Source organism: Muscardinus avellanarius (genome assembly GCF_963383645.1).
Source record: "Muscardinus avellanarius genome assembly, chromosome: 4".
NCBI lineage: Eukaryota > Metazoa > Chordata > Mammalia > Rodentia > Gliridae > Muscardinus > Muscardinus avellanarius.
The window spans coordinates 71467043-71489008 of NC_137789.1; the positions used below are offsets into that span (position 1 = coordinate 71467043).

Consider the following 21966-nt stretch of genomic DNA (forward strand, 5'->3'; position numbering starts at 1 on the left):
CTACCTAGCGTACTATCTGTCTGTTATTTTACCATTAGTATTCAGAGTCATAATTTTTTTTATCATTCTACATTTGAAGAAAGTACTTTTAGTAAATAAGGTAGGAAATACTTTTAAAGTACAAAGTTAATTTGAAAAACACTAAATACTACTTGATACTGGGAATTGAATGCAGAGGCATTTTACCTCCTGGCTACTCCCCCAGCCCAATTTAATTTTTTTTAAATTTGGAAACAGGGTCTCACTAGGTTTCTGAGGTCTCACTATATTACCAAGGTTTGCTTTGAACCTGTTATTCTCAGCCTCCTAAATACTGGGATTACAAGTATGTGCCACCACGCTGGGCTTAAATACCACTTAGTAAAGAGATGTAAGTCAGAGTTAACAATGAAAAAGCTTTAACCTGTTAAATTAGCAAATTTTTTAAAAAGATAACACCTAAAAGTAGCTTGGGAAATTTTCTTATATGTATTTGATAATAGTGGAAAAGGTAAAATTTCAGTTAGGAGAGCAATTTGTAATTATAAACAGTACTTATAAATTGCCAGTAAAATCTTAATAATAAATACATGTCAAAAAGAAAAAAAATACACATGAGCAGAGCACTTGACTAGCATACGTGAGGCCCTGGGTTGGGTTGGCACTGCAAAGATATAAATAAGGGTAAATATTTAATACTTACATATTTAAATAAATAAAATTTTATTTAACAAAAATACTTTATTTTTAAGATTAAATAAGTAAATATTTAACAAAATTAATTATACACACACACACACTATATAATTTATTTGGGGGGGTGGGGTACTGGGGGTGGAACCCAGGAGCTTTTCTACCTCCGGGTTATACTCCCAAACCTATTTTATACTTTATTTGGAAACAGGGTCTCACTAAGTTGCTGAGAGCCTTACTAAGTTAGCTGAGGCTGGCTTCGAACCTGTGTGATCCTCCTGTCTCAGCCTCCCAAGCACTGGGATCACAAGTGTGTGTCACCATGCTCAGCTATATTTTATATTTTAAAAATTAAATATTTAAGTAATAATCCAGGTATGGTGGCACTGTTTTGTAATCCCAATACTTGGGAGGTTGAGACAGGAGGATTGCAGGTTCACAGCCAGCCTTAGAAACTTAACAGGGCCCTCTGCAATTATTAAGACCCTGTTTCTAGATAAAATAGAGCTAGGGTATAAAATGCCTTTGGGTTCAGTATCCAGTACCACACATATAAAAAAGTAATAAAATTTTTATTTATTTATTTATTTATTTTTTGGTGGTACTGGGGTTCCTGGAAGCCTTTCTACCTTCGGGCTACACTCCCAGACCTATTTTTATACTTTTTTTTTTTTTTTTTGGAAACAGGGTCTCTTAAGCCAGTGTGGCTGGCTTCGAACCTGTGCGATCCTCCTGTCTCTGCCTCCCAAGCGCGGGGATTAAAATTTTTTTTTATTAATTTATTTTTTAAATTGGTGCATTGTAGTCATATATCAATCACATTGGAGTACAAGACTTGAGAGGATATACAAGCACACATCATCCAATTAGCCCTCCTCCAGCCCCCATCCCATTCCCTCCCCCTCCCTCCATCTCACACTTCTTTGGTGATTTACTTTGATACATTTGTTTATGTACCTCCTGCTTTTAAAGAGGCTCCATCCTCCAGTATTACATACCCTCTGATTGGTCACATTAGTTGCTTCACTATAGGGCCCTTTCTATAGCTCAACCTCTTCCTGTTGCCCTTATCCTCCTAGTTATTGCTGATTAAGAGTAGCGTCTGATTTATATTTTCTGCGCTATTTCTCTGTGCATGCTGCGTTGCAAGTACCGATCCCACTCTTGATGGTCCCAGTAGTGGCCTGGCTACTCAGTGGACTGATCCATACCTCGCTGGCTCAAGCAGCAGCCTTGCCTCATGGGAGGCCCCAGTTCTGGTCTCGCTGGCCCCTGCACCGGTCTAACCCCTAATCTGGCTTTGGTCCCGGCCTTGGAGGCCGCAGGAGTGAACTTGCCTCACGCCAGGCTCCGATGCTGGCCATTGGCCCCTGCACCGGTCTAACCCCTTGGCACGATTCCAATCCCGGCCTCGGAGGCCCCAGCACCGGCCTAGCCTCACGGCAGGCTCCAATGCCAGCCTCGTTGGCCCAGCACCGGCCTAACCCCTCGGCAGGTTCCGTTCCTGGGTTAGGAGGCCCCAGCACTGGCCATGTCTCACGGCAGGCTCCGATGCTGGCCTCGCCTCACGGCAGGCTCCGATGCCGGCCTTGCTGGCCTCAGCACCGGTCTAGCCCTTCGGCAGGTTGTTATCCTGGCCTCGGAGGCCCCAGTACCGGCCTTGCTTCACGGCAGGCTCCGATGCCGGCCTCGCTGGCCCCAGCACCAGCCTAACCCCTCGACAGGCTCTTATCCCGGCCTCGGAGGTCCCAGTACCGGCCTTGCCTCACGGCAGGCTCCGATGCTGGCCTCACTGGCCCCAGCACCGGCCTAACCCCTCGGCAGGCTCTTATCCTGGCCTCGGAGGCCCCAGTACCGGCCTTGCCTCAAGGCAGACTCCAATCCCGGCCTCGGAGGCCTCAGCACCGGCCTTGCCTCACGGCAGGCTCCAATGCCGGCCTCGCTGGCCCCAGCACCGGCCTCACCCCTCGGCAGGCTCTTATCCTGGCCTCGGAGGCCCCAGTACCGGCCTTGCCTCATGGCAGGCTCCAGTGCCGGCCTCACTGGCCCCAGCACCGGCCTAACCCCTCAGCAGGCTCCGATCCTGGCCTTGGAGGCCCCAGCACCGGCCATGCCTCACGGCAGGCTCCGATGCCAGCCTCGCTGGCCCCAGCACCTTTAATTTCTATCATGGCAAATATCAGTTGCCATACTCACATAATCTAAAATTTTTTGCACGATGATGATGCAAGTTTGTAATCCCAGTACTTGGGAGGATGAAACAAGGAGATTGCAGATTCAAGATCAGCCTTAGAAATTTAGAGAAACCCTGTTTCAAAGAAAAATAAAATTGGGCTGGGGGTAAATCTTGGAGATTGAACAACCCTGGGTTCAGTCCCCAATAACACACACACACACACACACACACACACACACACACACACACACACACATCACACACACACACACACACACACACACACAAACACACACACACACAATTCTCTGGGAAAGTTAATACTTTTTAAGAATATAAAGGAGACCTAACATTCAACATGCTGGAGAAAGTTTAATGTTACTCCTCTCAAAGGTTGAAGGCCAGCCGAGTATGGTGGCGTATGCTTGTAATCCCACTGCTTAGGAGGCTGAGACAGGAGGATCTCACAGGTTCGAAGCCAGCCTCAGCTACTTAGTGAGGCTCTCAGCAACTTATCGAGACCCTGTTTCCAAATACAGTATAAAATATGTCTTGAAGTATAGCCCAGAGGTAGAAAAGCCCCTGGGTTCTACCCCCCAATACCACACACACAAAAAAAGTTTGAAGGCCAGAAATATAGCAAATTCATCAAGTCCTTTAAGACTGATAATTTCAAAGATCTTTGAACTCTTTCAAATTATAAAAAGAAGCAATTCAAAGTAATTTTATAAATCAAGTATATCTTTCTTAGAAGCATTTATAACATTCTCACTATGTCAGTAAAAATGTCTTTTAAGTTGTTAACAAAAAATAATTCAAAAAGCATAAAAAGAATAATACTTCAGTCTTAGTGAAGAAAACAGTAATGATTGACTATGTATTTTTTTCCTTTAACAATATAGTAGAAACTAGTGAAATTGACTGCTTTCAGGAAGGACACTGGGTAGTTGAGAACATGGAAGGGAAAAGAAACTATTTGCTCTAGACTTTCTGAATTGGGACACATGGAAACTGTTACCCCTTGAACAGTTTAAATACAGATATTTTAAAGTTTTGCAATAAACATGATAGGCTAGAAAGAAATCAGTGAAAGAGTAAAGTTTATTAGTATAAAGAAAAGTATAATTGGAAAGATTAAAAATGGTAGAATAAAGGAAGGCAGCTCTTTACAGTTATTCTGTGACTCAGAAATTAACCAATGGGAATATTGCTTCTTGGCATGAGAAGAAAGGCAATCTGAGCTTAGCCACAGAAAGACAGCCTGATCTTAGCTAAATCAGAGGCTGTACAGCAAGCTGATGTTTGTAAAGAGCTCCAGGCTTCTCAGCTTTTGAGCACAGAGCTGAGGCAATAGCCATCTCCATGAGCCCTCTGGAGCTGGCTGTTGTGGGAATCTGGGAATTCTAGGTCAATATTGTTACACTGTCCCAGCCAACGGTGGCTGAGAGGCATAGTGTGTACTGGGGCAGATGATGACTGAAGCAGGCACTGAGAAGATTGTACTCATAGGTTTCAGGTCAGAGATACAGAGGGGAGTTCAGCCCGCTTTCCCTTTGAGTCTGATGATCTGCTCACCAGCTGAAGAGGGTCCATGAAACCCAACAGGTGGGTGTGTCTACATTGGGGTCTAAGCCTTGAAAGACCATTTTCAAAGGCAGGGAGTCTGCAGGACCCATAGTGATTTTTCCACTTAAAGAAATTAGTTGCCTCACTCTTGAAGTAGAATCCTTGGGAGGCCCCTGAGATCCAGATCCTTAGCAGAGATCACATCTGCCTCTCTATTTGAGAGTGTCCATATAATCTTTCCAGAGTAGATACCATCCAACAAGTTCTAAAATTCTGGAATCAAACCTAGAACCCTGCTCCCCCTATCCATCCACCCCCTCCCCCCCACATACACACACTGTGTGCATAGATCTATTCTGTCTGGACAAATCTTCAATAGATGGTACTTTCCATTCCATCCTACCTTTTCCTGGTGAGCTGGGAAGCTGAGACCTATTTACCAGTTTCATTTCCAGGGCACTTCAGAGAACAGCATGGCAGGCATAACAAAAGGAAGAACTTAAAAAAAAAAAAAATCTAGCTCTTAGTTTTTCTAAAGGGGGCATAGCCCAAGAAGAAACAAAAAGAGTTCAGCATCAGGACTAAATATTGACCTTAATCTACAGTATTGATGCCATCAATATTGACATTTCATTTTTCATTTAGAATTTTTTTATTTTTGTACTTGCTCGCTGATTTATTCTTATATATACACAATATATAAATACACACACATTTGTTTCTTTATCATTTCCTTTTTATTGCTATTTTCATTTTATTTATTGTTTTGTTTTTGAGGGTTGGTGATTTTTTTTTGTTTTGTTGTTTTTTTGTAGTTTGCTTTTTGTTTCTCTTGTCACATTTTTCTGTTCTTTCTTTTTGCCTTTATAGCCACATTCCTTTCTTCTCTGTTTTGTTATCTATTGTTTACTCTTTTATGGCCTTCACTTGCTACCTCTCTCCTACTCTCCCTCTTTCCTCCTTTTGAATATTCTAATCTTTTGCCTTCCTATCCCATGTTCTTTTCTTGTAGTGAACCATATTGTTACCATCTTTTAGAACTATATAGTTTATGTAACTTTTGCATCTACTATTCATATTGTGATTATTAGTACCTAGGATGTTGAGCTAAAATCTGGTATCTTAAAACTACATCTAGTTCATGGCTGGTTGTTGATGTTGTTAATTTCTAGCCATACTGTTCCTATTCTGGGGGCTTTAGTATTGTATATATCATAATATGTGTCTGGTGTTTATTTTAATGCTACATATTGTTCACAATTTTGGTGGTAGTTACTTTTATCTGTGAGGTACCAAAAACCTAGTATGAAACTACATGTTCTTGGTTCAGATTCTCTGCTGGTGAACTATATCTTCAATCCAGCTAAGAGATATTGCATACTCTAAAACTAATCACCAAAGAACTAACAGGAAAACTATCCTACAGAAAGAAGTGCAAATCAAAGAATCCTGCAAAACATGAGAAAACAGGTCAGGGAGACAAAAATAAATACAACCCCAAGACAACAGAATTCACTGATATAGAGGTACAGAAAATACCAGAAGGTGAATTCAGAATTATTTTGTGTGTGTAGTATAGGGGATTGAATTCCAGGGTACTTCTACCTCTGAGCTACACCCCCAGTCCTATTTTATTCCTTATTTTGAAACAGTGTCTCACTAAATTGAAGAGGGCCTCACTGAATTGCTGAGACTGGCCACGAACTGAACCTGTGATCCTCTTGTCTCATCTTCCCAAGTACTGAGATTATAAGCATGTGCTACCACACCTGGCATGAATTGAGAATTTTGATTATTAAAATGATCAGAGATCTAAAAGAATTAAGGAATGAAATCAAAGAGAGTATACAAGGTTTGAATAAAAAAGAAGAAACTCAGAAAAACTGAACAGAAATTCTGAAATAAATGGAAGTTACAATAAATCAAATAAATTCAATAGAAAATATCACCAATAGACAAAACCACATGAGAAATAGAGATTAAGGCATAAGATAGATTAGATATATTGTACACTCAGTCAGTAATAAAGATAATAAGAGACTACTTACTATCAGAACATAATAAGAAATATGGGAAAACATCAAGAGATCAAACCTGAGCCAAGCATGGTAGTCCATGCATATAAGCCCAATATTTGGAAGGTACAAAGGTTTGGAAGTACAAACCAAGGGCATAAATAACCTTTTTAGAGAAATCTTGTCAAAGAATTTTCCAAACCTGGAAAATAGGCAAGATTTAAAAAAGAACCCCTCCATGCTACATCATAATAAAAATAACAAAAAAGTCAAGAAAATCATCTTAAAAGCATCAAGGGAAAAAAAAAGGCAAGTCATACTGAGGGGCAAAATAAAAATTACTCTAAATTTCTCAATCCAAACCCTGTCCCTAATGGTACTAGGGATTGAGCCCAGCAGCATTCTACCTCTGAGTTATACCTCCAGCCCTATTTTTAAAATTTTTTATTTTGAAACAGGTTCTCACTAAATTGCTAAGGCTAACCTCGAACCTGTGATCCTCCTGTTTCATGCTTTCAAGTACTGGGATCACAAATGTGCACTACCACACCCGGCTCAGATTAAACTCTAAAATCCAGGAAGGCTTGGAATAGAGGACTCAGGATGATGACTACAAGCTCTGAAAGAAAACAGTTTCCAACCAACATTGCTATATCCATCAGAGCTATCTTAAAAATTGATTGAGAAACAATTTTCCAAGGTAAGCAGACACTAAAAGAATTTATGACTACTAAGCTGGCACTACAGATAACATTTAAAAAGATAACATACGAAGAAGAAATAAAAGATAAATAAAACCAGTGAAGGGAGGAATTTCATTAGAAGACCAACTAAGTAAAGGGGGACTAACCTGAACCAAATAGAAGATATAATTATAAATAGTAGGAAAAAGCAAGCATCTCTTTATATCACTGCTGAATGTAAATGGTTTCGACTCCCCAGTTAAAAGACATATATATATTGGCAAAGTGTATTAAAAATAAAAATCCACCACTATGTGGTTTAAAAGAAACTCTCCTCATAGGCAAATATATTCACAGGTGAAAGGTGAAAAGATGGAAACAGATACTCCATGCATATGCAGAACAAAAGCAAGCCAGAGTAGCTATTCTTATATCCAACAAAGCAGACTTCAAGCCAAAATTTAACACAAGAGACAAAGAGGGTCATTTTTTTTCTGATTAAGGGAACAAGTCAACAAGAAGATATGATAGTAGCCAGGTGAAGTGGTACAGACTGCAATCCTAGTACTTGGGAAGCTGAGACAGGAAGATTCCAAAATCGAAGTCAGTCCCAGCAACATAAAAAGGACCGTAGAAACTTAATGAGACAGTATTTTAAAATAAAAAATAAAATAGGACTGAAATGTAGCTCAGAGGTAGAATATTCCTAATTTCAATCCCTAGTACTACCAAAACCAGGATATAACAATAATAAACATTTATGCCCTAAACATTGGTGTATCCACTTACATAAAAAGCCAAACACTACTGAACATTAAGACTCAGGTAGATCTCAATACAATAATGCTGGAAGACTTCAACACCTCTGTTAACATTAGATAGATCATTCAGTAAACATTTTACCTCTGAAGAGTCTTTACTCTTATAGTAAAGAATATTAATCAAATGGACTTAACAGACATTTCTAGAATATTTCATTCAACAAAATCTGAATTTACATTCTTCTCAACTGCTCATGAAACCTTTTCCAGAACAGACTGAATTTAAGGCCACAAAACAAATATTAGCAGATTCAAAAAGTACTGACATATAATACCTTGTGATTTTTTCAAATCATAATGGTCTGAAATTAAAAATCAACAAGATAGTTAGACAATATGGTGGCACACACTTGTAATTCCAGTACTTGGGAGGCAGAAGGCAGAAGGATTGCAGGTACTTGGCCAGCCTTAGCAACTTGTGAGGCCCTCTGCAACTTAGTGAGATCTTGTTTTAAAAATAAGGAATAAATAGGGCTGAAAATTAGCTGAGAGATAGAATGCTCCTTTTGTTCAATCCCCAGTAATGAAAAAAAAAAAAAATCAAGATACACAGGAATTACGTAAACATATGGATATTGAACAGTATACTTTTGAATGAGGACTCCATCATCTAACAAATAAGGAGAGAAGTTTAAAAATTCTTATAATCAAATGAAATGAGATACAAAGTACCAAAATCTGTGGGATACTCTGAAGGTAGATTTAAGAGGAAACTTTATAGCATGATTGCTCACATAAAAGATTTCAAATAAACAACCAAGAGTTGCATTTCAAGTCCCCAGAAAAAGAACTAGAAGTCAGATAATAATTAAAATCAGAGCAGAATTTAATGAAATGGAGATTTTTTTTTTTTTTTTTTTTTGGTAGTACCAGGGATAGAACTCAGGTTCATTTTACCTCTGAGCTCCACTCCCAGCCAATTTTTTTTCTTTATTTTGAAACAGGGACTCACTAACCTGCAGAGGGCCTCAGAAGTTTATGGAGCTGGCCGCAGACCTGCAATCCTCCTGTCACAGCCTCCCAAGTACTAGGATTACAAGTATGTGCCACCACGCCTGGCTGAAATGGAGAATTTAAAAAGCAATAAAAAGAATTGGTAAAATTAAAAGTTGATTTTTTTTTGAGAAGATATACAAAATTGATAAACCTTTAACCAGCCTCACTAAAAGAGAAATGACTCACTGGGCGTGGTGGCGAATGCTTATAATCCCTGCACTTGGGAGGCTGAGACAGGAGAATCACACAGGTTCGAAGCCAGCCTCAGCTACTTAGTGAGGCTCTCAGCAACTTAGTGAGACCCTGTTTCCAAATAAAAATATAAAAAATAGGTCTGGGAGTATAGCCTGGAAGTAGAAAGCCTCAGGGTTCACCCCCAGCAACACCAAAAAAATAAAATAAAAGAAGGAGGGAGGGAGGGGGAGGGAGGGGGAAGGTAGGGAGAGGGGGAAGGGAGGGAGGGAGGGAGGGAACTCTAATGAGATGGAGCTGGGCGTGGTGGTGCACACTTGTAATCCCCATGCTTGGGAGGTGGAGACAGGAGGATCTCGCTGGTTCAAAGCCAGCCTTGCTGGCTTAAGAGACCCTGTTTCCAAATAAAAAATATAAAATAGATCTAGGAGTGTAGCCCAGAGGTGGAAGGGTTTCTAGGAACCCCAGTACCACCAAAAACAAAAAGAGAGAGAGAGAGAGAGAGAGAGAGAGAGAGAGAGAGAGAGAGAGATAGATAGATAGATATGGAAAAGGAGATATCACCACCCACAGCAGGGAAACCCAGAGGATCCTTAGGAACTATTTTGAAAGCTGACATTCCAGTAAATCAGGAAACACAGAAGAAATTGACAAATTTCTGTAGATTTATACAACCTACCAAAATAGAACCAAGAGAATATAGAAAATCTAAATAGACCAATAACAAGCAAAGAGATTGAAGCAGTAATAAAATGCCTTCCAACAATGTGGTCCTTTCAACAATCAATCTGTTCTTTGACCAGATTGATTCCCAACCTAATTCTACAAGAGGAACTAAGCCCAATGCATCTCAAATTATTTCAGGAAAGGAAAGTAGAGTACTCCTGAAATTGCTCTACAAATTCAGTATCACCTTGATACCCAAACCAAATAAACATGCCTCAAACAAAGAAAACTACAGGCCAATACCCATGATGAACAAAGATGCAAAAATTCTTAGTAAAATACAGCAACTCACACTTAAAACAATTGTGCATCACAGCTGAGTTGGTTTTATTCCTGGGATGTAAGGTTCAACATAGGCAAGTCAATAAAAGTAACTCATCGCTGGGCTGGTGGCGCACACTTGTAATCCCCACGCTTGGGAGGCTGAGACAGGTGGATCGCACAGATTTGAAGCCAGCCTCAGCTACTTAGTGAGGCTTTCAGCAACTTAGCGAGACCCTGTTTCCAAATAAAATATAAAAAAGGTCTGGGAGTATAGCCCGGAGGTAGAAAGCCTCTGGGCTCCACCCCTAGTACCACCATCAAAAAAAAAGTAACTCATCACATACATATAACTAAGGGCAAAAAGCACATGATCAACTCAATAGATGTGGAAAAAGCATTTAACCAAATTCAGTATCCATTTAGGTTAAATGTACTGAAGAAATTATGGATAAAAGGAACTTAACATTATAAAGATAATATATTATGAATCCAAAGCCAACATCATACCAATTGGGGAAAAACTGAAAATATTTCTACTAAAATTAGGAACAAAACAAGGATGCCCACTATCACTACTTCTGTACAATATAGTTCTTGCAGTATTAGCCAAGCAGTTCTGCAAGAGAAAGAAACTAAAGATATATAGAGAACAAGAATTTATCTCTGCTGATAACATGATCCTATATTTTAGAAGATCCCAAAACTCAACCAGAAAACTTCTAGATCTGGTACACAAATTCAGCAAAGTACCCAGATACAACTTATAAAAAATAATAGTCTTTCTATACATCAACCATGAGTCTACTGAGAAAGAAATTGGGAGAGCAATCCTATTCACAATATCCTCAAAAAAGTTTTTTTTAGGAATAAATCTAACCAAAGAGGTAAAGACCTCTACATTGAAAATTATCGACCATTGAAGAAAGAAGTTGAAGGAGAGCTTTTAGAAGAAGGAAAGACCTTCCATGTTCTTGTGTAGGCAGAAGAAATATTGTCAAAAGTGGCCATACTACCAAAAAGGATCTACATATTTAATGCAATTCCTATCAAAATACCAATTTCATTCTTCATAGAACTAGAAAAAGTAGCCCTATAGTTCATATGAAGAACAAAAGACTTAAAATAGCCAAAGCAATTCAGAGCCATAAGAGCCATGCTGTAGGCATCCCAATACCTGATTTCAGGTTATACTACAGAGATGTCATAACAAAAAAACAGCATGATATTGGCATAAAAACAGACATGTAGATCAGTAGAATAGAAGATATAGTGGCAAATCCTTACACTTATAGCCTGTTGGTTTTTGACAAAGAAATAAAAAATATACACTGGAGAAAGACAGTCTTTTCAACAAAAGATGTTGGGAAAACTGGATATCTGTATATAGAAGAATGAAATTACACCCCCATTTTTGCCTTGTATAAATGTCAACTCAGGTTGGATTAAAGGCCTAGAAATTAGATCAGAAACTTTACAATTCTAATATTAAACATAGTACCAACTCTTCAAAACGCAGGCACTGATAGAGATTTCTTCAGATGATACTTAAAACTTAGGAGATAAATTTGAGGATCAATAAATGGGATAGCATCAAAATCTAAAGCTTCTGTAGAGAAAAGGCAAAAAGAGTCTGAAGAGACCTACAGAATGGGAGAAAATATTTGCAAGATGGTCCTCTTAATAGGGGACTAATATCTAGAATATATAAAGAACTCAAAAAATTAACACTAACCCCTCCCCCCCCATTTAAAAGTAGGCAATTTAACTGAAGAGAGACATCTGGAAAGAAAAAATACAAATGTCCAATAAATACATGAAGCAGTTGTCAATATCATTAGCAATCAGAGAAATGCAAATCAAAACTACCTTGAGATTCCATCTAACTTCAATTAAAATGGCAATCATCCATCAAAAATTCAAATAATGATAAATACTGGCAAGATTGTGGGGAAATAGAAACACTTATACCTGTTAGTAAAGTTATAAATTAGTACAACCACTCTAGAATTTAGTATGGAGTTTCTCAAAAGATTAAGAATAGAAGCACCATACAACCCAGATACACTACTCTTCTGTATCTTTCCTAAAGAATTAAAGTTAGAATACTATATAGTGATACATGCATAGCAATGTTTTTTGTTTGTTTGATTTTGCAGGTCTGGGGTTGGAACCCAGGGGCATTCGACCTCCGAGCTGCACCCTCTGCCCTATTTTTTATTCTTTATTTTGAAACAGGGTCTCACTAAGTTGTGGAGGGCCTCACTAAGTAGCTGAGGCTGTGCACAAACTGTGATCCTCAGGTCTCAGCCTCCCGAATGCTGGGATTACAAGCATGTGCCACCACACCAGGCCCATACCAGTATTTTTAGCAGCACAACTCACAAGAGCCAAATTATGTTTGCTTTTTTATTTTATTTTTGTCACTAGGATTGAATCCAGGGGCATTCTACTTTTGAGCTGTACCTCTGGCCCTTTTTAGTTTTTGTTTTGAAACAGGGTCTTGCTAGGATAATTCTCACTGAGTTGCTAGAGGTGCACTTGAGTCTCTGGGTCTCCTGTATCAGCCTCCCAAGTACTGAGATGACATGCAAATGCCACCATGCATGGGTAGAAAGCCAAATTTTGCAACCAATTTCAGTGTCCATCAACTGATGAATGGATAAAGAAATGTGATATATATACACAATGACATTTTACTCAGACATAAAGAACAACAGTTTATCATTTCCAGGAAAGTGCATAGGACTAGGGAATATTACGACAAGTGAGATCAGCCAGTCACGGAAATTCAAAGGCTATGTTTTCTCTCATGTGAAAGCTAGAGAGAAAAATAGGAAACAAAAGAGACTTCAGTTAAATGAGGAAAGAGGCCAGTACAGTAGTGGAAAGAGTTTGGAGAAGGGAACTTGTTCATATATGAAGGAATTTCTATCAATACACCATGAATTGGGAGGGAAAAGGAGGGAGCAGGAGAGATATGGAGGGAACTGCATCAAGTGTTGTGTGTGTGCATGAATGTATTAGTGTTAGTCTCACTGTGATGCATAAGAACAATGCATCAATAAAAGTATTTTTAAAAATAGAAAAGTACAATTGTATTTGGGGTCTCTAATGTATCCCCTTATTTTCAATAAATTAAGTGTTGGAAATTTTCAGTAGGGTTCATATGAGATGTTTTGGCGAGCGAAGCTTATTAGAAATGATCAAATTAAGCCAGGTGTGGTGGCATATGCTTGTAATCTCAACATTTGGGAGGCTGAGATCAGAGGATCATAGTTCATGGACAGCCTCAGCTACTTGGTAAGGCCATTTGCAACTCAAGGAGACCCTGTTTCTACAATAAAAAGACTAAAAATTAAGGCTGAGGGTGTAGCTCAGAGGTATAAAGCCCCTGGGTTTCATCCCCGGTACCACCAAAAAAAAAAGTAACCAGTCTCAGATACTTAGTGAGGCACTCTGCAACTTACTGAGACCCTGTTTCAAAATAAAGAATTAAAAATATTGGGCTGGGAGTATAGCTCAGAGGTAGAATGTCACTGGGTTCAATCCACAGCACCACAAAAAGAAATAATAAATGAAACTTAATAACAGAGGATGATTCAAAAATAATATGAATCATGACAAGACTTTAGGATCAGAGATTTAGGGTTCTTGATCTACTGACATGGAGCCTTTACAGTGTGGTATCTTGGGACAGTGGAGGCAGCTTAGTTTTAAGAGCAGTTCATTGTCCACTTGATCTCATTGTGCTGTTTATAAAAGGTGACAAATACTGGAATTTGTCCCAGTGTAATTAACCCTCCATTTATAACAAAACAAGAACTTCTTTCTTTACCCAAAATATAATTTGGAGGTTTTTAAAATCATTAAAAACATCAGTTATTCTTGCTTATCTGCTTATCACACAGTTCAGAATTTTTAAAAATTGTTAATCTAGTTAGTGTGTTGTGTGAAATGTGACCTGAACACAGAATGAACTTATGACTTTAGTCCTGCTATGACTAAAACCTGTTTGCTATCTCCAATTTGTCTCTTCTGCTGGCTTTTGTGATTGTTCTACGGGTCTTCCTGAACTTGTTCTCTGCAGAACTTATCTTGTAAAGTTTGTCCTTACTTTAATCCTACATTTGAATTTATGTACTGTAAAGTTTGAACTGCCATAGACTTCATGACCAGCAGGATTGTCACTATTTTCCTTGTAGCTGTTTAACCTCAAGTTTTCTTCCTTGTGCAGTATTTCATTCCCCTCACACTAGTTGAAGATATTTTTTATAAAGGCAAAGTTGTTCTGTATTTTTATTTCCCTGTGAAACATCTGTACATTACCTCTGACTTAGGTCACATACCCATTCACCTTCTGTAATCTCAGACTTGGCAAAGGTCTCTCACCTAAGCAACTATTACAGGATTGGTTTAACTACTCAGAAATACTGAAGCATCAAAAAGTCCATAATGTGCCTTTTTCCCATATATATATGAGAAACAATACTTTAAAAATTTTTTTATTGGTACACTGTATTTATACATCATAATGGGATAAAAACTTGTGTAGACATACATGCACATATCGCCCAGTTAGCCCCTACCCAATCCCCACACCATTCCCTCCCCATCCCTCCTTCCCATGCTTGGCTTAGTGGTTGACATCTAATATTATAGCAATTTATCCAAATTTAACAATGATAATCTCACATAACAGATTCATTTGTCTGATATCAAACTTTTGATCACTTAGAGATAACATTTCAGTATTTCTTTTTGCTTTCTTTCTAAACAGAGGATATTGTTTTCTTTTTTTTTTTTTTTTAAGGTAAAACTATTGTACTTTTTTTTTTTCAGAAAAAAATCTATCCTAACATGAAATATAAACTCTAAATACCCCAAACAATCTCGAAAAAGAACAAAGCTAAAAGATGTACATTTTCTGATTTCAAACCTTATAGAGCTACAATAATTAAAACTGTATAGTACTGCTATAAAGGCAGATATATAAACCAGTGGAGTAAAATAAAAAGCCTAGAAATAAATTCTTCCATATATGGTCAAGTTATTTTTGACAAAGTTTCCAAGAACATTTGGTGAGGGAAATAATAATCTTTTCACTAAATATTGTTAAAAGATAATAATTACATGAAAAAGAATAAAATTGGACCCTTACCTAACACCATATACAAATATTAACTCAAAATAGATAAAAGACCTAAATGTAAATCTTAAGACTATAAACTTTTAGAAGAAAACCTGGGTCATAACACTTTACAACATTGAAATTGGCAGTGATTTCTTGGATATGATTTCAATGGTACAGGCAACAAAAGAATAAACAAACTTCCTAAAAAATAAAAAAATATTGTACAACCAAAGATAATGTAAGAAGAGTTAAAAGTTACTGATAGAATGGGATAAAATATTTCCAAATGCTATATCTGAAAGTAAATTAATATTCCAAATAGAGATCGTAAAAATTAGCAACAATAAAAGCAAACAATACAATTTAGAAATACAATTTAGAAATAGGTAAAAGACTGAAATAACTAATGAATCTCCAAAGATTTTAACCTATAAACACATGAATATATTCTTTGCTTAGTTGTCTGCTGGATGGAAAATCTTGTTTCTCTGGTTCTGGTGTGTATTACCTATTTCTTCTTTGTAGTTAATCTCTTTGAGTATTTTCTCTAGTGCTGGTTTTGATGACATAAATTCCTTGAGTTTCTGTTTGTCATGGAAGCTTCTTATTTCCCCATCTAATTTGAAAGATAGTTTTGCTGGGCAGGAAATTTTTGGCTGGAAGTTGTTTTTCTTTCAGAGTTTGGAATATGTTACTCCAAGCCCTTCTGGCTTTCATGACTTGGTTTGGGAAGTCTGGAGTGATTCTAATTGGTTTGCCTCTGAATGTCACTTGGCCTTTTGTTTTTGTTGCCTTCAAGATTCTCTGCTTGGCTTCCACTTTGGTCATTTTGACAATTATGTGGCGTGGGGATCCTCTTCTCTGATCCTGTCTAAAAGGAGTTCTATAAGTTTCCTGGACCTGTGTATCGACCTCTTGCTCTATGTTTGGAAAATTTTTCTGCTATTACTTCTTTGAAGAGATTATTGATCCCTTTGGTTTCACCTTTTTTTTTTCCTCCTCTATTCCAATTATTCTTAGGTTAGCTCTCTTAAAATGGGCCCATATTTCTTCAATGTCAGATTCCTGCTGTCTGATTTTTTTTTCTGAGTTAGAAATTATGCATTCATTTTTGGAATGATCATCTTCTAGGAGCGAGATTCTATTGTCCATGTGGTCTAATCGATTGTTTATACTTTGAATTGAGGCCTTTACCTCAGTGATTGCTTCCTTTATTTCTTTTAGACTCTCTCTAAATTCTTTTCGAAAGTCCTGTATTATTTCTACAGTTATATTCCTGATTTGATCTTCTGGAGATCTTTGAATTTCTGTGTTATCAGGTTCTGATAATATGGGATTGTGGACATTCATTGCTCTATTGTTGTTCCTCTTTCCCATGATTTCAGAATTTTGTGCCTTCCCTGGGTCACTACCACTTCACTTAGGGTGCTCTGTATCTTGAGACTGTTGTAATCTCAGCCGCCACTATTCCTTTACTGGGTTTTATCGCAAAGTCTCATACCCAGGAAGTTAATTGAGACTGCGTGAGACCATGGGGGTGCCGGGCTGGGCGTTTTCCCATGGGGAGCTGCAACTAAGGTATGATATCTCTGCCACTGCTACTCCTTCACTGGGTTGGACTGCAAAATATCTAACCCAAGGAAATTATCAAAGCTACACAAATCCCTGGGAGTGCAGTACAGAGATTTCTCCTTTAGGGGCCACAGTTTCACTCATGGTTACTGTGCACCAGATCTGGTGCTGTGCTGGGGCGCGGTGGACTCGCTGGCGCTGCTGGCAATATGGCACTGCTGCCACTATGGCGCTGCTGCCACGCCCTCAGCTGTGAGGCTGGCGCTGCTGGCAATATGGCACCGCTGTCATGCCCTCGGCCATGAGGCTGGCATATTTCTTTTCTGGTTTTAAGCTCTGTTCTGAGTCCCTGGAAGGCGTGATGAGCTTGGCCACTGGGAGTTTTAGACGTTCATTACGCTGAAAGAACTGCTGAATTATACCCGAATGATCCGCAGCTGCTCACTTCAGCTCCTTGTTTACCTTTCCTCTCTGGAGCCTGGTGCTGTGAGGAAAGATGGCGCTGGCCCAGCTCCGCTGCTGCATTGAGGGCTTGATTTCTGGTCTCTGGTTGTTCTTCTAGTCTTTTTTTGTTCTCTGTCCCTTGTGTTTACATTTTTTATTTTTCTGCTGATGGTGTTTTCTGGCTATGAAAAGCACTGATTTTGTGGCAACCGAGATCGAGTTTTAGCAGGACTTGTAAACGCTGCTTTTCTTGGTCGCCATCTTCCCGGAAGTTCCACAATACTTTTTTTTATAGTGATACAGCAACCTACATACATGCTAAAATAAACTTTCTAGACATTCTGATTTTAATATTCTGGATATAGTTGTATTTAACTCATTGAAACAATATTTTTTTCTTCCCAAAACTCAACCCACTTTTTCTGTGTATCTCTTTGCTTTTACCCTAACCTTAATATTAATTTCTCTGTTATAAAATTCTTGTCTTACCTTTCACCGTGTCTAGCTCTCAGTAAGCATGTGACACATGCTCAGTGCACAGAAGGGCCAGAGATGGTGACTTTTCTGTTCCCTCGTAAGGCTTCGGACAGACAAGGTGGAGTATTAAAAAAAAAAAAAAATCTTTTCTTTTTTTTGTGCCGAGGATTGAACGTGGGGGCATTCTACCTCTGAGCTACACCCTAGTCCTTTTCACTTATTATTATTTTTTTTTAATATTAAAACAGAGTCTTGCTAAGTTTCCAAGGCTGGCCTTGAACCTGGGGTTCTTCTGGCTCAACCTCCCAAGCACTGGGATTATAGGCATGTACCACAATGTCCGATGTGTCTAACTGTTCATTTATGGTTTAAATCTCAGATATCTGTCATTAAATATTATGTAATTTTTGCACTCTAAAGTAGCTAACATGCTTAGCTCCTGTCTTCTTTCTTTTTTCTTTCTTCACTAGATATTTATAACTACTATCTAGAATTATTCTGGTGTTCTTCTAAACACTGTCCTTACTTTTAGGATTTGTCTCTTACTTTATGCTGCATTCAGGGTCAGGTCTTTCTCAAGAAAGGTAAAACTTAAAGGGAAAAATGTATAAAGTATTGAGATAATCATAATTTATTTCTGGATTCTCATTTTCTCTATATTTAACATAGTAATACTCTTTACTAAACTTCCCTGGAAATTAGACATCCTTGCTGCAATATCAGGCTTTTCTTTTTGGATTGTGTACACATATGGCTTATTAAAAGCAGTGTTTGGGTTTTTGTCACAAAGATGCATTCTTCTGTGAGCCAGCTAGATCCAAGACAGCTTGCCAATTAGGGGAAAATTACAGTCTCTGGCATTAACAAAAAGGACCTCCATGATAATTTTGTAATGTAGATATGGCAGTTTCCTGGTTTGGATTCTTTTGCATAATCCATAGTCTCTGAAGACCTATAAATTCATTTTCACAATAAGATTTGCCATGAACCGTATTATTCAGGTTTTGACTCAAGAATTTTTGTGAGGGGGTAAAAAGTAAAAAGTATAAATAAATAAATAAATAAATAAATAAATAAATAAATAAATAAATAATTAGTTGATCACAGAAGCACATTAAACACAAGAAATAAATAGCCCTACTACTAAACAAATTCCTAATATGTTTAGAAAGTTAAACAAAAGGGTCAGCTGAGGCACAGGTGGTAGAAGTCCATATTGTAGGGGTGGTTTGGCAGCACGCATAAAGTACCTTTAACATTATTTCTAAACCAAGCATGGTAGAATACAAGTTAACTGATTATATTAGACCAAATACCAATATTTGAGAGGTCAGACTTTGGGAAGACACCTTGAAATTTATTTATATTCTTGGTTACAGGGGTGGAAGGATTTTTTTTCAAGGTGTCTTTATTTTTTGTCTTTCTGGAACTAGGGGGGATCAAACCCAGAGCACTGCATCTGCAAATCAGGAGCTTTGCCATTGAGCTACATCCCAGCCCCAAGGGTGGAAAGATTTTGATGACCTTCAGTCCTTGCCTAGATGTGTTTCTCAAGGATTTGGTATAAATCCTCAGTCTGGGTTAACCTGGCTGCTTTGTTGGCAACGCTTTTTTTGGAAAGGTGGAGAATTACTGAGGATTGAACCCAGGGGGATTCTACCTCAGAGCCTTATCCCCAGCCCGTTTTATTTTTTGTTTTGAAGCAGGGTCTCAACTAGGTTGCTGAGGGTCTTGCTATGTTGCTGAGGCTGTCCTCCTATGATCCTATTTCAGCCTCCCAAGTACTGAGATTACATGTGTGACTGTTTAAATTCTGAGATAGATGTATCAAGTGAAGTTTTCATTCTTCTTCTTCTTTTTTTTTTTTTGGAACTGAGGATTGAACCCATGGGCATTTTACCACCAAGGTAAATCCCCAACCTTATTATTATTGTTAATAATAATAATAATAATAATAATAATAATAATAATAATAATTTATTTTGAAACAGGGTCTCATTAAGTTTCAGAGGGCCTCACTAAGTAGCTGAGGCTGGCCCTGAATCTGGAGATCCTCATTTCTCAGCCTCCCAGGTACCAGAATGAAGCTTTAATTCTTAACGTACGTGTGTGTGTGTGTGTGTGTGTGTGTGTGTGTGTGTGTGTGTGTGAGAGAGAGAGAGAGAGAGAGAGAGAGAGAGAGAGACTTTTAATATTCTCTGTGCTAAAATTTAAAAAATTCCTAAGATAATTCTCATTCAGAAGATTTGCATTTCTTGATCTTTTTCTCTTTTTTTTTTTTTTTTTTTTTTTTTGCGGTACCGGGGATTGAACCCAGGGGCCTTATACCTGTGAGCTACATCCTGTCTGAGCCTCCCAAGTACTTGGATTGCTTGGGAGGCATGTGCCACTACACCTGGCTAAAATGACAATATTTATCATACATATTTTTTATAGTTTATGAGTTTGAAAAAGAGATATTTCACATAAGGATGTTATTGTTGATATTATTTGAGGGTAAACAGAAACATTCTTTGTGGTATTTTGAAGTTAATGTTTTTTTGGGTATTCTATTTTATGATTTGACAGAACACAAATATAAGTAGAAATTATGAGTGGCTTTGTGTCCATTAAGACATTTGGATACTGTTAAAAGTTTTAGATGTTCACATTAGTAAAAAAATTATTATTAGACTATAAAGATTGTGATTACATAGAGAACAAAAAGGGTAGTCTCTGGCAATACAGTTGGAAAAATGTCACAGGTAATCCTAAGTATTCTAAACATGGTAGTGATGATTTATTTAGATAACAAAAAGCTAAGTTTGATCCTTCATATTTAAGCCTCTAGTCTGTCCCCCAGAGGTCTTCATAGAACCCTTTGATGACATGAAGGCTATGGGAGTCTCAGTAAATGAGGTATCTAGCTGTTTCAAATGTATGATCATTTTGTGTGCCTTTTTTTAAAGACAAGTATAGATTTTCTGTGGGAACATTGGTTAGTTTCTGACAAATATTTAAACAAAATATTGGCATTAATACTTCAAACTGGGTGTGGTGGTTCATGCCCCTAAGCCCAGTACTTAGAAGACTGAGACAGGGAAAGGGTGGTGGCACACGGTTGTACGCTTGGGAGGTGGAGACAGGAGGATCGCACAGGTTTGAAGCCAGCCTTCACTGGCTTAAGAGACCCTGTTTCCAAATAAAAATATAAAATACATCTGGGAGTGTAGCCCAGAGGCAGAAGGGTTCCATCCCAGTACCAACAAAATAAATAATAAAATATAAGGCCAGGCATGGTGGTGCATGCTTGTAATCCCCGCCCCTGGGAGGGGGAGACAGGAGGATCGTGAAGGTTTGAAGCCAGCCTCGCTGGCTTTCAAGAGACCCTGTTTCCAAATAAAAATATAAAAAATAGGTCTGGGAGTGTAGCCTGGAGGTAGAAGGGTTTCCAGGAATCACAGTACCACCAAAAATAAATTAAATAAATAAATAAGTAAATAAATAAATAAATGAAATATAAAAGGCTGGGATGCACCTCAGAAATAGAATACTCCTGGGTCCAATCCCCAGTATCCCCCCCCAAAAAAAAGGAAGAAAAAAGAAAGTTTTTAGGATCCACAAGAGATAAACTTCTATTCTTATCCCATTTTTAAAAGACCCCTACCCCTCAGACCACTCTAGCTCTGTAGTGTATTACTCCTACTAAGGTACAGATTTCTCGTCCTCTTGCAGTTAATAAGCTCTTCCTCTCTCCTTTCTCTCTTTCTCTCTATGTTTTATTTTGAGGCAGGGTCTCACTAAGTTGCTCAAGCTGGCCTCAGACTTGCAAAACTGCAGCAGCCTCCCAAGTCTCTGGGATTACAAGCATGTGCGACCATGTTCAGCAATAAACTTATTCTTGATGCTCCTTAATTTTAACCTACTTAAGTTTCCATCATAATCTGGGGAAATTCTGCTATAATTTTATTATAAGTTTGTAATTTAGTTTCTGCTAATAATAAGCAATATGTGGTTAATAAATTGGGTGGAAAAGGTGATGAGAGAAGAGAGTTGCTTAGAAAGGACAAGAGTGGGAGGAGGGCCAAGATGGCGGCAGTGGCAGCCAGTATCGGGGAGAGGCAGGTAGATTCATTCTAATCTACCCTGAACTTTTAAGGAAATCTCCCCAAAAGTAGACTGCACCTGCCCCCACATGCTCAGGAACTCCGGACAACATACTATGTAAGAAAAATGTTCGGGGCGCGTCAGA

The 21966-nt window shown here is 38.3% G+C and overlaps 1 protein-coding gene across 2 annotated transcripts in view; it reads left to right on the top strand.

The window, feature by feature from the left end:
* PDE7A (phosphodiesterase 7A) overlaps window positions 1-21966 on the top strand; it is a gene marked incomplete at both ends in the record, with an annotated part of 124773 nt that overhangs the window by 65024 nt on the left and 37783 nt on the right. The window lies entirely within an intron of this gene.